The sequence below is a fragment of the Panthera leo genome, chromosome A2, assembly GCF_018350215.1.
Source record: "Panthera leo isolate Ple1 chromosome A2, P.leo_Ple1_pat1.1, whole genome shotgun sequence".
Classification (NCBI taxonomy): Eukaryota; Metazoa; Chordata; class Mammalia; order Carnivora; family Felidae; genus Panthera; species Panthera leo.
In genome coordinates this window covers 108,838,831-108,854,762 of record NC_056680.1, presented here as the reverse complement: position 1 = coordinate 108,854,762, position 15,932 = coordinate 108,838,831, and the positions used below count along the sequence as shown (strand labels likewise).

At 36.2% G+C, this 15,932-nt stretch overlaps 1 pseudogene; it reads left to right on the top strand.

The window, feature by feature from the left end:
* The first annotated feature begins 1,393 nt into the window (after window positions 1-1,393).
* Window positions 1,394-1,490, top strand: LOC122214673 (annotated as a pseudogene).
* Window positions 1,491-15,932: the final 14,442 nt, after the last annotated feature.

Here is a 15,932-nt window from a genome sequence, read left to right as displayed (position 1 = left end):
GCAAATTGAAATAATTGACATAATTCAAAAAATAAAAATAATTCCATGAAAGTTCATATGAAACAGGCAAACCTTTGACAATTACAATTAAGAAAAAAGGCATAGATTTTAAAAATAAGACTATCTTCAATTATATCTACACAAGATTTAAAAATTACTAAAATTGGCAAAAGAAGACCTGGAAATCTAAAAAGACAAAAAATAGTAACAGATATTGAAATGGTAATGAAATAATGACTTGCTCCCTACTAGTCCTCACTAATAGCTCCAGACCCAGGTTATTTTATAAGCGAACATGGACAAATCTTCTTGAAACAGGAAATTTCTTTTTTAAACAAGCAGATCATAATAAATAATAAATAAATAATAAAATGGGTGTGTATGTGGTTCAGTTCATTAAGCGCCCAACTCTTGATCTCAGCTCAGGTCATGATCCTGTGGTTCATGAAATAGAGCCCTGCCTTGGGCTCCACATTCTCCAGGCTGAGCTTATTTGGGATTCTCTCTCTCTGCCTCTCCCCAACTCAGGCGTGCCTCATTCTCCCTCTCAAAGAAACTTTAAAAATAATCAAGTGGTAACACATTGAATCCAACAATGCACTGTAAAAATAATGCAGCATGACCAAGTAGGGCTTTCTCTTGGGAATACAAAAATGGCTTACCACTAAACTCGTTCAGTGGAATGTACTCTATTAGTATATTAAAGGAGGAAAAATCATTGGATCATCACATTTGATTTTGAAAAGTTATTCTAAATTAATTCAAGATGTTTACAACAATTTTTAAAAGCTTTTTGTAAAATAAAAAAAATATGTAATTTCCTTGATTTATAAAAGGATCTACCCAAGTCCCTCATCAAGCCCTATCCCTAGTGATGAAATAGGTTTATATGGACAAGAAGAAGAAAACTGTTCAACTTTTAACTTGAGGTCCCAGCCAGTGTAACAAAACAGAGAAAACAACTCAAATATTGGAAAGGAAGTTATAAAACTGTGACAATATGCAGATAATACAAGCATTTATATGAAAACCTCAGTGGGGTAGATAAGGGAATTTAATCAAGATGGCCAAATACAAGTTCACCATATGATAACCTGTAGCTTTTATTCATAACAGTAAGCCAATGAGAAAATAAAAGAGAACAAGAGGTCTATTTATAATATAATAATCACATCAAATACTTGGGAATAATCCTACGATGACTTTACTGGAAGGCATAAAAGGGGAAAAGTACTTTGTTCATGAATGAGAAGGTTTAATATTTAATGATGTCTGTTCTCTCAAAACAAACTATGAATTTAGCACAAGACTAATAAAAAAGAGAATTTTTTAACCAAAATTTAAAACCTGTCCTAAAATCCACAAAGAAGATTGAATATTTAAAAATCACCAAGTGCTTGCTTGGGCAGCACATATACTAAAATTAGAACTATACAGAGAAGATGAGTATGGCCTCAGGAAAAAAAAAAAAAAAAACAAGATAAATGTATAAAAGAAAATGAAGGGATGGCCTTGACTGCTACATATAAAACATATTATAGGATTATAGTAATAAAAATATTATAGGGGCGCCTGGGTGGCTCAGTCGGTTGAGTGTCTGACTTCAGCTCAGGCAATGATCTCGTGGTTTGTGAGTTAAGAGTCCCACGTCGAGCTCTGTGCTGACAGCTAAGAGCCTGGAGCCGTGTTTGGATTCTGTGTCTCCCTCTCTCTGCCCCTCCTCTGCTCATGCTCTCTCTCTCTCAAAAATGGATGAACATTAAAAAAATTTAAAAAAAACTTTAAAAATATTATATTAGTGGGATAGGAATTGATAACTACATCAGTGGAAGAGGAGTTTAAAAATAGAGAAAAGCATATGCTAATTTAAGATACCATAGAAGTGGCATTTTAAATAAATGGAGTAAGAGGTTCATTTTTTAATATGAGTTCTTGGGAGAATTATCTACTTATTTAGAAAGATGTTTAGAAAGTTAGCTCATATCTCATATTCATAAAGACAAATTTCAAATGATCTAAGCATAACATTATAAGAGTATTACACTAATAGTATAATTTTTTTTTCCTGTTGGGATATGGAAGGTATTCTTTTATTTTTCTTAATGTTTATTTATTTTTGAAAGAGAGAGAGCACAAGCAGGAGAGGGGCAGCAAGAGCAGAGCAAAGGATCTGAAGCAGGTTCCATGCTGACAGTAGAGAGCCCAATGTGGGACTCGATCTTATGAACTGTGAAATCATGATGTGAGCCGAAGTCAGATGCTCAACTGAGTGAGCCGCCGAGGTGCCCCTGGAAGGTATTCTTAAATAAAAAATTTCTAACAGGGAAGAATTGGAAGTGAACTCAATGTCTATGTATAAAGGGACTCCTAATCTGTGGTATGGAAAATAAGACATCAATTTAAAGGAAAGAGGCACTGATAAAGGGAAAAAAAAAACAGGTTTTGGTATCATGGTAGGTATGATACAATTTTTATTTAAAAAAAGACCAAAACAGTACATTTTCTCTACAATTATCAATTTTTACAAATGCATAAAACAAAGTCTAAAAGTACCCACATTAACCTGATGGCAATCGTGGGCCGTGTAGAGGGGGACTAGAATTTAATATTACTATCATAGGTATTTTAGCGCTGTAGATAATACTTAAAGTTTAAATAACGATATCTAAAAATGGATAGGTTATAGGTAGGTAGATAAGTAAAAAAAAAAATCATTGTGGGGGAAAAGGTGATAAATCCACAATTTCTACAAAGGAAATGACAAATATGAAGATCAAATGTTATTGGAAATAAAACAGCTATCTGATTTGACAACTGTGGGGATGAGTTTGTTTTACGAGTTCAGCTAAAATCCTACAGACTCAAGCAGTTTTAATTTTTTCTGTTTTAGTAAAATAAAACGTTTTCAAAATATTCCAAAGGGTAAATGATTTCATTCCAAAATAGTTAAATGAAATAAGCATGATTTATAGTGCAAATCAAAATATTTAAATCATGCCATTTCTGTGGTATCGCTGGAGGCAAACTTTTTATCCAAATGTTCTTCTTTGTAGCTTAAAACATAATGTTAACCTATTGTCCATATTATTTTAAGTATATTTAGTGCCTAAATAAGTTCTAGGAATTTCTCTGCTCAAAATTAGCCAATGTTGACCATGAGGGATTCAAAAGCAATATTAACCCAAGGTCACTGAAATGGCCCTAAGAAAACAATTTTCCTAAGTGTAAACATATAGACCAATCTTATGCACATTTTTAGAACTACATGTTCTTTTTTAACTGTTGCTGGTCATTTTGTGTATGTTTGAGCTCTACCAGGAATCCTATTTTGATCTCCTCATGCCCAAAAAAGATAGAAATAAGGAAAATAGAAAGGAAAATAAAAAACGACTGTGACTCAGAGCTTAAATTGTATTAAAATTAATGCCAGTAAAGATTTTTTGGGAGATAGTTAATACTGGTGGGAAGGAGAAGGGTCTTCCTAAATACTGCTATGGGGAGAGCAATTTAACAATGTGGGGCAAGAACCTTGACAAATATTCATATAATTGCTCACACTGGATCTATGTCTAGGCATTTATCCTAAAAAAAACTGCAGCTAGATAAAAATTAATATCCTATTATATTCATCATAGGATCATTTATAACATCACAGGCAAACTAAAATTCCAGCAATAGGGCCAGCAATAGGGTACTTTTGGATAAACAAACTATGATACATCTGTATGATAATAGATTATTATCTATGCAATAAAATATCTTTGAAGATGAATTCATGACATGAGAAGATGCTTATATTTATCAAAAAAGATACAGAATTTTATTTATAATAATGAATACACACACACATACAGTATGTATGTGTGTGTGTATATATATATGTAAATACTTGTATCTATCTATCTATCTGCCTACTACCTACTTACCTACTGACCTATATTTGAAAGGAAGGAAATAACTGCCAGTGACTCCTGGCAATGGAGGTAAAACAATGTACTTTAATCTTCTCTAGCCCGTGTCAATGCTTCAGCCTAATTTGTTTTTTGACAGTAGGTACTGAAAAAGTGAAAATCTCCTTATTGTGTAAAGTGAAAAATAAGAAAAAAAATTAACAATAGCCCAATCATTTCTCTTCTAGTTTCCCATCCCTGGTTCCCAGGGGAAGATTCTCTAAATCAGCATATTCTTTATTCAGTGGGTATGCATGGGCTCTTCTTGTTTGAAGACTTCACTGCTGTTGCACCTTTATTTCTATTTCTTTGTTTATTATAAGTGGAGAAAGTATTGTGTACTCTTCCCCTAAAGCACAAACCTGACACTGTCCAGCAGAAGGTGGTACTGAAGTCTGTGAGTTCATTATCAACTTGAAAAGCAGGCTGTAACCTCTAGGCTCATCAATCTGCGAGAAGGAGAGAGAGGAGAAGGAAGAAAATATGTTGACAGGTAAGAAGAAACTCAGTCTCAAATGGTGTGGAATGAGTAAGATATTCACCAGTGTGGTCTTCTCATAGACTGGGGCTCAGCTGGGACTATAGCAGGTCCAGGCCACCAATTTCACTGCCACCACTGTCACCTCCCACTCCAGCTTCTGTTTATGTGAATGAGGCTAGTTTCTCAATGGTCCCTTACCTTCAAGGCTACTACTTCCAAAATGGGGTGGGACTATAGCCTTTTTGGTTTGTTTGTTTGTTTGTTTGCTCAGTTGCTTAGGGAGATAAGATTTGACAATTTTGAAATCACATTTACCTGTCCCTATTGATCTGACCACTACAACATTTTTTTGTGATCAATTCTAATTTTTAAACCAAAACATGCTTATTACCATGTGAACTCTGAATATCAACATGACCTCTGCTTCTGCTTCTCTTTTTTCTAATCAGAGTGGGCTACCTACTTTATTTAACCTCATTTCACAAAGGTTAGATAACCACAAACAGAATTTTTTTAAAACTCTGCTTTAGGAATGGACTAACATATTTGTAACATTTACATTTAAGTTTTTGAATTGTGGGTAAATTTTATTTACAATTTTTATTTTCCAAATCTTTTTATAATGAGTATTACTTGTATACTAAAAGGGAAGAGAGAAAGAAATATGCATTGTGGGTAATAGCTGACCTTTGTCTAAGCTATTTTAACTACCTTTAAACCAAATCACATTTACTCGTGGGAAAAATATATATATGTAAGGTGAGCCACACATACAAAAAAATACTGTTGGTAATTTAACTCTCTATGGTTGATATTTCTATACTCTGCTTTTCGTAATATCATGTCACCAAATTCTGTGTCTTCTGGTGTTTCGGGTTTCTGCTCAAACCTTCACATATCACCCTAATGCTCTCTCTCCACATGTCTACTAATCTAGTAGCTATCACCCTGTACATTTCTTCCATAATTCCCACCATAAAATCTGTAATTATTTTATTTGTTTACTTATTTTTCTGTCTCCTCACACCTGTAAGTAAGCTTCCTCTGCAGGACATAGGCTGTGGGTCCTTTTTCTAGAATACTGCCTGACATAAGAGAGTACACAACTGATATTTAAACGGTCAATGATTAAATACATCATATTTTTAATAATTTTTCTAGTTTTTCTTTTACAACCACAAACCAGAATAGCTCCCAAGATGGTGAGAAGGTGACTAATTTTTACTCTGGTGATAGCAAATAACTAGCAATTTTGCTTATATTTCACATGTGAACCATCACTTTTCCTGAAAATGAGTAAAAAAAATAAGATTGGGATCATGTTGTTTTCACATACTTTTAAATTTCTGCATGCAACAGTATTTCCAGCTCCAGCTGGAATAGAACTAAAAGTACTGGAATATTATGAGAAAAGCTATTCCTGTACAATGTCCAATCTGATTTTACAAACTACGTATGTTTGGAAAAGTTGTAGAGAATATGAAAGAGATTTTAGATGCTAATGCCACAAATATCTTGGGACTAGTCTCAGAACTTGACCCCAAAAAGTCACTTAATATTTTTGCCTTTCATACTGTACAAAATGTATTGCACATGCTGTATTTTAAAATAAGTGATCAAAGTAGTGACAAAACAAACCATTACATATAGTGCTTTCTATGTGCCAGGAACTGTTTTTTTACATGCTTTATGTGTATTATTAACTCCTCTAATCTTCTGCATAACCTTATCACATAGGGATTATTAGCCTCCTTAATTTACTGATGTGGAAACTGAGGCAGAGAGTAAGCATATTAGAGGGCAAGAAGCATCTACAGCAGCGCATCTGAGTTTCCCTCACTAAGCACAGTGCTCCACTTTATGAAGCACATTTTTCCCTTTCCAGAGTGACTGCTGGCTGGCCCAAGGTCATGTGGCTCAGTAGAGCCAGGATCGAAACACAGCCTGGCAACAGAGGTTTCCTCCTAGCTCTCTATGTTGTAATGCTTCTCAAAAGACCTATAATGGGTAAGACATATTAGAGGAGCTCAATCTGCTATCATTTACACACAGAAACCTGTGGTATGGATAGGAAGGACACTGGAGTTGGATTTAAAAGTCTTGGAATCAAACTCTGAGCTCTATTCTTGAACCTGTCGCTCACGTAGCTTCAGTTTCCTCAACTCTGAAGTGGCGATGGAAACCCTCCACTGTTGTGCTTTTATGAGCAGCAACTGATTCAATGGGTGGCATATGCTGCATCATTCTGGAAGCCTTAAAGAATGATTGACTCTTGTGAATTGGGGCTGCTTTTTATTCCTTCTATAAATAATGAAGCTCATGAAATTATTTAAGCAAGTGAGGGACATCAGATAGTCAGTTCAGCTGATCTCAAGTACAAAACCAAGACTCTTCCCTGGTCTTTTCTACTTAAATATCTAATTCGACAAATCTTTCAAATATACTTAGGAACCAAACCCTGAGCACGTTCTGTAGAGAGTAGCAGGAGGAAAGGGTATGGTCACTGTTCTCACAAGTCATGGACAGCAAAGGAGATAAGATACCCAAACCAAAGCAGATCATGATACATGTTGTCAGAGAAAAAAAAGTTTGGTGAAATCAGAGGAGGAAGGAGCACTTTTGGGTGGGGAGATTAGAAAAGGAGACTTCCAGTATATGAATATTAGCAGAAAAGAGGAGTAACATATACTAAAAAAAATTAATTCTCTCTGAATCAATTTTCACCTTTCATCAAACATCCACTCTTTTTAAGGCACTGTGCTAACAGGGGTACCGAGGAGAGGAAGACAGAGCTTAGACTCTGGGGAAGATGGTCTGAGTTTCCTCTCCAGAGTAGTGCAATGCCCAAAGGACATCCATAACTAAAAACTGTACTCCACAGAGGTGGAGAAAAAAAGGAAGCAAGTATAATGTCGTATGGATATCGATGAGGAAGTATTTAATTCTGTCTATGGGAGAAAGAGTCCAGGGGGAGCTACAGTAAGGGATGGTTGAACAGTCTCAAATGAAGCTTGAGTAAGTCATTTCTAAGTAGTTAAGAGAAGGGAAGGATAGTTCAAGCAAAGGACACAACATGACCCTTGATTTTGGATGTTTCTCCTGTCATGTATATAGAGAATCACAAAACTGGGGACATGGTAGGGTGGAGGGTAACTCTCAGTTCTCCTGTTTTCTTTCAGAATTTAACTTTTGTTTAAAAAAAATGTTTTTAACTACTTGGCTTGATACCAGTCTCTTCTATTTGAGCACTGATCTCATGAGCAGTTAAACAGACTTGGTTTCACATGTCAGTCTCTGCTCTCCACCCTCTACAGAATGTCCCAGAAGGTTGGGACAGGAATAGAGGGGAAAGGATGCTTTTAAGCAAAGGAGGATCAGGTTCAAAATGGCTAAATGGGATAAGAGAGGGAGACAATGAATTAAGTTTTAAGAAGTCTGTATTATAAGACATTTCTAACATATAGTACACAGAAGAGTGTGACTCCTTTTTATTCCCTCCTGTATTATTTTGAAATACATTTGAAACCACACATCATTTCATCCATAAGTATTTTAATATATATCTCTAAAAGCAAAAAGACTCATTCTAACACAAAAAAATACAATTAACTCACCTACAAATTTTAACAATATGAACCAACTTTGTAAGATTTTTGAGACTGAATAGCTTATACAACATCAAGTTATGATCCTCTAAAGAGAGATGAAGGTGGTTAGTGCCATCAATGTGTGGGAAATGCCAAGTATTAGGAAATAGGTGACATCTCCCAGGAGGCAAACAATAGATGAATACATTAGGGAAAACATTTGAATAAAAGCCATTGATAGGAAGAGTTTGAATAACATGAGATCTGGGAGGGCTGGAGGAATCAAGAAGTCTCTCCACTTGTGAATACAATGAGGGAGGCTGGGCCTTGAAAGAGGATGGAACATAAGTAGGTGGGGAGAATGGTGGCTTTCATCTGTGGGAAGTGGCCTGAATGTTTTAATGGATCTTGACTGGTACAAACACACACCTCCCAGGAAAGTAGGGAAATAAGGTCACCTAGGTAGAGGAGACAACAATATGTATTCAAGATTTCCCAGGAGTTGAATTGCATTCACTGTTTCAATAAATGTTGGTTGAACGTGGAGACCATGCTAGGAGCATACAAAAACATGACATCAGACCTGTTCACAAGTAGATTTAGGTCTAATGTGGGAGTCATAAAAGCAAAAATATCACAATAATTACAAATCATTCAATAAACATTTATTGTTTATATGGGTCAGATACCACCAGATATAAGCTTCAAATACAATGATAAATAAGCCATGGTCCTCAAGAAGCCATTGAACCATAAATGAGTTTTGATTGGATGCTGCCACGAGAAAAAAGTATTTTTAGGGGAAGTTATTTTTCTCTCTGCACAAATAATCAAGTAAAGGATAGTCTGAGTCAAGAAGACAAAGTGGTAAGTTGAAATAAGGTATTAGCAACAAAAATGGAGATAAGGGGATCATACAAGAGATGTATGAGTGGGGAAAAAAAATAGCAGGAGAAACTGAGCAAATCATGTCCAGAAGTCTCAGGTGGGGATTGTGTATTCACATGTGTGTGTCTGCACACAGGCGTTTCAGGTGTGAGCCTTTTCACTTCTCTTTTCAAGTGTATGAAAATTTTCTCTGGTACTAACATCGAGCTGTAGAGAGATCACCTTTCTTTGACAGAAAGAAAAATTTAGTTTACATGTGGTGAGGTCCCAAAACATCCTGCTGGGGACATGGGATTTCTTTGTAGAAGGGTAACTTCCCCACTGCTGATGCCTTGATGTGCCAATCTGTGCTCCTCAAATGTGAGTGTTAAACTTAATAAAACAAAACAAAACAAAACAAACTGTTTTTTGGATATCAGTATTAAGGTCCACTTGGAGCGAATGTTTCTTAAATGATTGACCAAAGTAAACTCTTATGCTCTCCACGTGCTCACTTGGAGTCAGCAAACAACACATAGATCAGAACAATCAGTAAATTATTTCCAAGGATTGGAAACAGAAATCCTCAGATGATTCACTGATGATTCAGATTTCTGTGTATCGCGTCTACCCTACTTGTTGCCAAGGGAACTGGGGGCCTACTTCCTACCACACCACAGCTATTAAAAGTACCAGCAAAAGCCACAGGGGAGTAACTTCTCTCCTCTTTTATTAAAAATGACTAACGGACTACATGTCAGTTACACAAAGTAGATTTGTATTTTATCCATGGAGGTCATATCCATGAGGTATTGAGATGCCAGGTTATTATTCTATTTATCAACTGCTTTTGTTCACTTTCCTCATGCAGGAAGAAATTTCTATCAAGAACTAAAGATGCCAATAGAAAGCGCATTTTTCCTTATATAATCCAGGCTGATGTGCTTCTCTAGTAGTAGCCATGGTCTGTGAAATGTGTGTCAACCTCAGCCAGGGTTAGAAGCCACAGTCATACTGCCAGCCTGGTCTGCTCCTCTGGGTCATGAGTACAAAAGAAAGACAGAGACAGGGAGAAGGAGTTAGGCTGCCTTCCACAAGAGGGTACTGTACACGTTGTAGCTTTGATCTGTTGATCATTCTCTGACAATCACCATTATGAAGCAACATAAAAATGTCATTATAGTCAGATATTTTTAAGAGAAAACCAGCAATGGATGGATACTCTTGCACAGATACCTAAATTTTTCCCTTTAATGTGTGCTTTGAGCTCAGTTCTCATCTGGAAATAGGGCATGAAGCCTGCCTTTATGCACAGTTGTCAGGAAGACAGATGCAGGACCTAAGTTAACAGCACAAACAAGCACACTCTATGCTCACACAGAGCAGGGTCTCCCATCCATTAGGAATACTTGGTAGGACAAGACAGTTGAAAGCATCCCAGGAATAATTCTTTCATTTGCCTTAAGGCTTGCTAGAAAATCTGTAAAGGAAGGACATTTTCTCTTTTCAGATGGACACATTTTGTCTCTACAGTTCCATAGGGCCAGAGAGAAGCTACCAGATATTCTTACATGAGCCTCACCTAAGAGGTGTCAGACACCTAAGTGCTTTTTTATGCCTAAATTTATACAATATTAGAGCTCTTCTGCTCTTTGAAGGGGCAATATAATTATGAACTTATCAATGTAAATTTGTTAAATGGGTAGTAAATGTTACTTGTAATAAATGGTGATTTTTTTGAAGATACAAGCTTGATCACACCATATTTTCCCTCCTTAATCTATCCTAAGGTTCCTATTTCTTAGAAACCTTATTAGTGAATGAAATCCAAGCTCTTTTTCATGGGATGCAGAGCCTTTCATGGTCTTTTCTGACATCTTTTGGTACTTGAGCAACACAGAATTATTTATATCTCCCATCTCCTATCACTGCCCCACACATCTGTGATTTGGCACAAAGACCTTGCTAAACTTGCCATGTCTTCACTCTCTTCCTATGTGATAGTTTCCTATTTATTCTCAACACAATTCAAATATCAGTTGCTCTGCTAAATGCTATCAAAAGTAATTCTTACATAGGACCTCTGGCTTTGTCCATATTTAATTATACTTCTAATACTTATGTAACTATTTGTTTACGTGTACATGTACTTTTTCTTCTGTTACACTGCACCGTCCTTGGGAGCCAAATCCATATTATTATTTTTTAGCACTTTGCACAGTACCCAGTATACTTTAAGCTCTTTGTAACTTTTGTAGAAATCTTTTTCCATTTGGCAAACCTTATGACAATTGTTAGAGGAAAGTTCATTTTAAATAAATGCAAATGTTAGAAATGTTAGTGATACATTAAATAAACACTGCAAATGTTAGAAATAAATGCAAATGTTAGAAAATGTTAGTGATACATTAAATAAACATTGCAAATCTGTGCCTTAGAAAAGAACTGTGTCCAGAATTCCTTGCTGGCTAATTAAGGAAAAGATCAAAGTATGTAAGTCAGGTAGATGGAATGTAAATTAGAGATATTTTTTCAACAAAGAACAATGACAGTGAGGCCCCCTCCCAATCTCTGATGTTGGGACTAGCTGGTGGAAAACTTGAGGTGTCATTTTTCAGAATGTTCCAAGGACTCTGAATGGAACCAATATTAATATCTGTCCAAATGTCTGATTCAAAACTATGGAAGTTTTGCAACAAGACCATCCGGCAAAAACTGTGAAGGAAGGGCTCATTTTATCATATACAGTGTTTGTTTTTTTGTTTTGTGTTGTTTGGTTTGGTCAGGGTAGTCACATGCCAGAGGCCCAAGTATTTGAGAAGTTCACAGCCCTGCAGCAAAAGATTAATGTGAATTGACAGGGACAGATGAAGCAGGAGGGTCTTATTTTAAAACAAGAGTCCTACTGCACTTCTTCTATGAGATCTAAGGTATCCATAATGCATGGCTTACTGTAAAGGAAACTAGAAGAAACACTGGGTACTGTGACTTGTCATCAGCAACTGAGACCCTACCTGGGAAATGCTGGTGTAGCACAGCGTTGAGGTTCCTGGAGTTAAAACCAGAGTCACATCCATTAAAATGAGAAAAGTTAGGACATGCTGAAAAAGCTCCCAATATAAATAGCATAATTGGGCCAAATGCTAGAGCAGGATCAGGAAATGAAGAGAAACCAGGCTGTAATTGGGAGGTACAGGGATCTTTCAACAAGCATCTAGATACTGACTAGCCTTTTTGTGGGCAGGTAATGTTGGTATAAAGTGCTTGGTAAATAATTGCAAAATATTCTCCACTTCCCATAGAGGGGTGAAAATTTTCTTCAAAAAGAAGAAAGAAAAGAGAACTTATTTGTGCCAGGGTTTCTAAATCCTCAATGGAATTGCTACTTGGAATTACTGCCTACTTTCCTGATAGTGGTACTCCTGGACCAACCCCATGGAGCCTAGGTTTTCACCAAGCTGAAGTCTGACAGCCCAAAGTGAACATGAAAAATGGAACACAGATTTCAAGAAATCCATCAGACAATTTGAATACGTGGAAATGTTTGACCCGTATAGAGCTTCCCTTGTCCTCCTAACATCAATGAATGGACTTTTGTTCTCCACTGGGATATGTTCCTTTATGGATGTTGTCATCTGGATGTTCCTCTGCCTACACATTTTCTGGACAACATCCTTGTGCATTTGGCAGTCAAGACTCTCAGGAACTCTTAGGAGGAATACGTAAAGACATGGGCTGGCTTCCGATTCTGAAACAAGAAGGCATACTCACTTTTCCCTGCTCCTGAGTGGCATCTTCCCCCAGAAGATCACCCAGCAACAGTAGGTAGCCCGAGGAAGTAAGTGCCTTCTATCCCCACAAATGGCATCACAAGGGATTGAGCAATAACCCTAACGGCACCAAAAGAGTGCAGCTGACAAGAATAACATTTCAAGGGCCCAGAAAACCAAAATGTCATTGGAAATAGAGCAAAAAAACAAAAACAAAATCAACAACAACAACAACAAAACAGGCCAGAACCTATATGTCCAGCGTAAACAGCACAACTGCCTTCTGAAACAGAAGGTATAAGTAGGATCAAGAGTCTTCTAACATAATAACCAAAATGTCCAGGACACAAGAGAAAATCACCCATCATACCAAGAACCATGAAAATCATAATCTGAATCAGAAAACACAATCAAGTGGTGCCAGGGACAAGATAAATTAGACGATGGAACATCTGACAAGGTTTTTAAAGCAGCTTCAAGAATCAATTACAAGTCCTCTTGAAATAAATGGAAAAATATAAAATCTTACAAAGAAATAGACGTTATGACAACCTATGGAAAAGGAAAAATTATTTGCATGTGATATATCTGATAAGGGGTTAATATCTGAAATATACAAAGAACTCATGCAATGCAACAGAAAAGAAAAAAAAATCCCCAAAATAATCCAATTAAAAAATTGACACCACATAAACAGACATTTTTCTGAGGAAGGGATATGAAGGGCCAGCAGGTACACGAAAAGGTGTTCAACATCACTAATCATCATGGAAAAGCAAATCAAAACCACAATGAGATATCACCTCTCAGAATGACTATTATTAAAAATATAAGAGATAGCAAATGCTGGCAAGGATGTGGAGAAAAGAGAACTTTTGTGCAATGTTGACAGGAATAGAGCTTCCTTAAAAAATTTAAAAAATAGAACTAGTATATGATCCAGCAATCCCACTTCTGGGTGTATGTCCAAAGGAAAAGACAACATTGTTGAAGAGTTATCTGCACCCCCATGTTCACTGCAACATTATTTACAATAGCCAAGACATGGAAACAACCTAATGTATAGATAAAAGAGAAAGGAAGTGGTGATATATTATATATATAATTATAATACATTTAATGATATATCAATTTTAAAATACCAATATATATCAAAAAATACAAACTTTTTAAAAAAAGAAGTGAAAACAAAGAAATAAAAGTTATAGAAAAGAGCTGGGTGAGTTCACACAGTGCCATTTCCAGACGAAATTCCATGACTCTGGTTGTGTTTCAATTCATCATAAATATTATACATGGTACTAACAGTTGTGAACTGGAATAGTCCTGGGACAAACAAGGATATGCAGGGGCTCTTACATTTCCTTAGCTGTAATCAGTATTTCACCCACCCCCCTACTTTCCCTATTTGCCTCAGTAAATTAAACTCTTCAGGAAAGGTCAGATTATAGTATTCTGAGAAATAAAAATAACATTTATTCATGCTATGTTCTGGGATTACCCAACCCAACCTGACTTGTTATTATCAAAACTAGCATCTATAATACTGGGAAATGAGCCATCTTTTTATAAGAAGTTCCTGGTTTATCTCTAAGTCTGCATCTGGTTTCAAGATAGATGGCCTTAATGAGATCAAGTATTCTGAATAGAAATTGCAGTTACAGCTGATAATCAAAATGGCCTTTCAAGTTCAGAAACACTACCTTGCATGGATCTGCCCTAACCGCCCCATCCCCCCAGCATGTACTAGGTGAAGTGAATTTAAATCTCAGAACAATTTAATTTTTTTTTAATGTTTATTCTTGAGAGAGAGAGACAGAGCACAAGTGGGGGAGAGGCAGAGAGAGAGGGAAACACAGAATCCGAAGCAGGCTCCAGGCTCTGAGCTGTCAGCACAGAGCCCAACGCAGGACTTGAACTCATGAACCATGAGATCATTACATGAGCTGAAGTCGGACGCTTAACTGACTGAGCCACCCAGGTACCCCAAATCTCAGAACATTTTAAATTCACATCTATTACTTATCAAGCAGTTAAAACTGACAGACACCCAAAAATGTTAGTAAGATCTCTACACACTGGCAAAGGCTTCTTGCCCAGGAAGATCCTTGGGGGGAAAAGGAAAAATTCAGCCAAACACGGTTACAAGTGACCAAAGCAAAATAGGGAAATATTACTACATACTGCATAATACTGCATTGTTGGTATGACAAGTCAGGTAAGGTCACCCAGAAAGCTAAAGCACCTTGAGATCAAATGGAGTGGTGGATGAGGGACCCCAGAAAATGATCTTAATTGTTGCTGCTGTCTACAGTGGATTTGTGGCCTGAATGGAAGGGCCAAAGCGAGAAGACAACAGCAGGGACAACACAGCAAATCATTATTCAAATCAAGATTCTCAAGCAAAGCTTTGGTGGTGGGAAGCCAAAATCCTTATCTATGGATAGCTTAGTTTTAACTATTCTGTGTCATTTCATGTCACTGGAAGAGATACTTCTATTATACTTTAAGTCTGCTCTTGAAATAATGTGTTGTGACATAAAACTCAAACTCAGATGTACCAAAGGTCAGACTTGCTCAATTTGCCCAAAGGAAAGATGATAATGACAGTTCCTAGAGAGGTTTTAATATGTCAAATGTAATTATATTTCAGTCAATTTTTCAATATTTTTGAGCATTCTTTGTACAAAGTTCAATGTAGAGCACTTTAAATCTGTATTTTCATGAAGCTGTTTTACTGGTGTAAGTTTTAGCTTTGATTTAAAAAGAGAAGCACAGTTCTCAAAGATCAAAATAGTTCTCATATGAATCACTTTTTGATTCATGAGCATCCATGTCCAGTCACAAAATGTCCATTCATTACAATCTTATATTTTCATGTCCCTTCTCTTGTTAAAAGTATTTTGAAGTATGACCAAAGAGAAATAACCCATAATCAAGTATAAGTATGACCGGCCATATAATCAAGGATAAACATAAACGAGTTTGTATTACAATTAAATAATTTTGAAATGGAAACAAATGTAAAGATAAATGACTAGGCTAGACAATACAGTTTGGCATATGGCTATCAAAAATCATTTTTTTACACATTATGAGAAAACTAAAATGACCAACTATAAATACTATTTTAGTTTTTCCACAATCAACCACTTTCAAAATATTTAATATCTGGAGAAGTTAGACAAGTTAACACAGTGTTTCATGATATTGCTTAAACCAAATACTTAAGCAAACATCCAATGTTAGAAGAGGATACTTGCTTTATTTCACACAT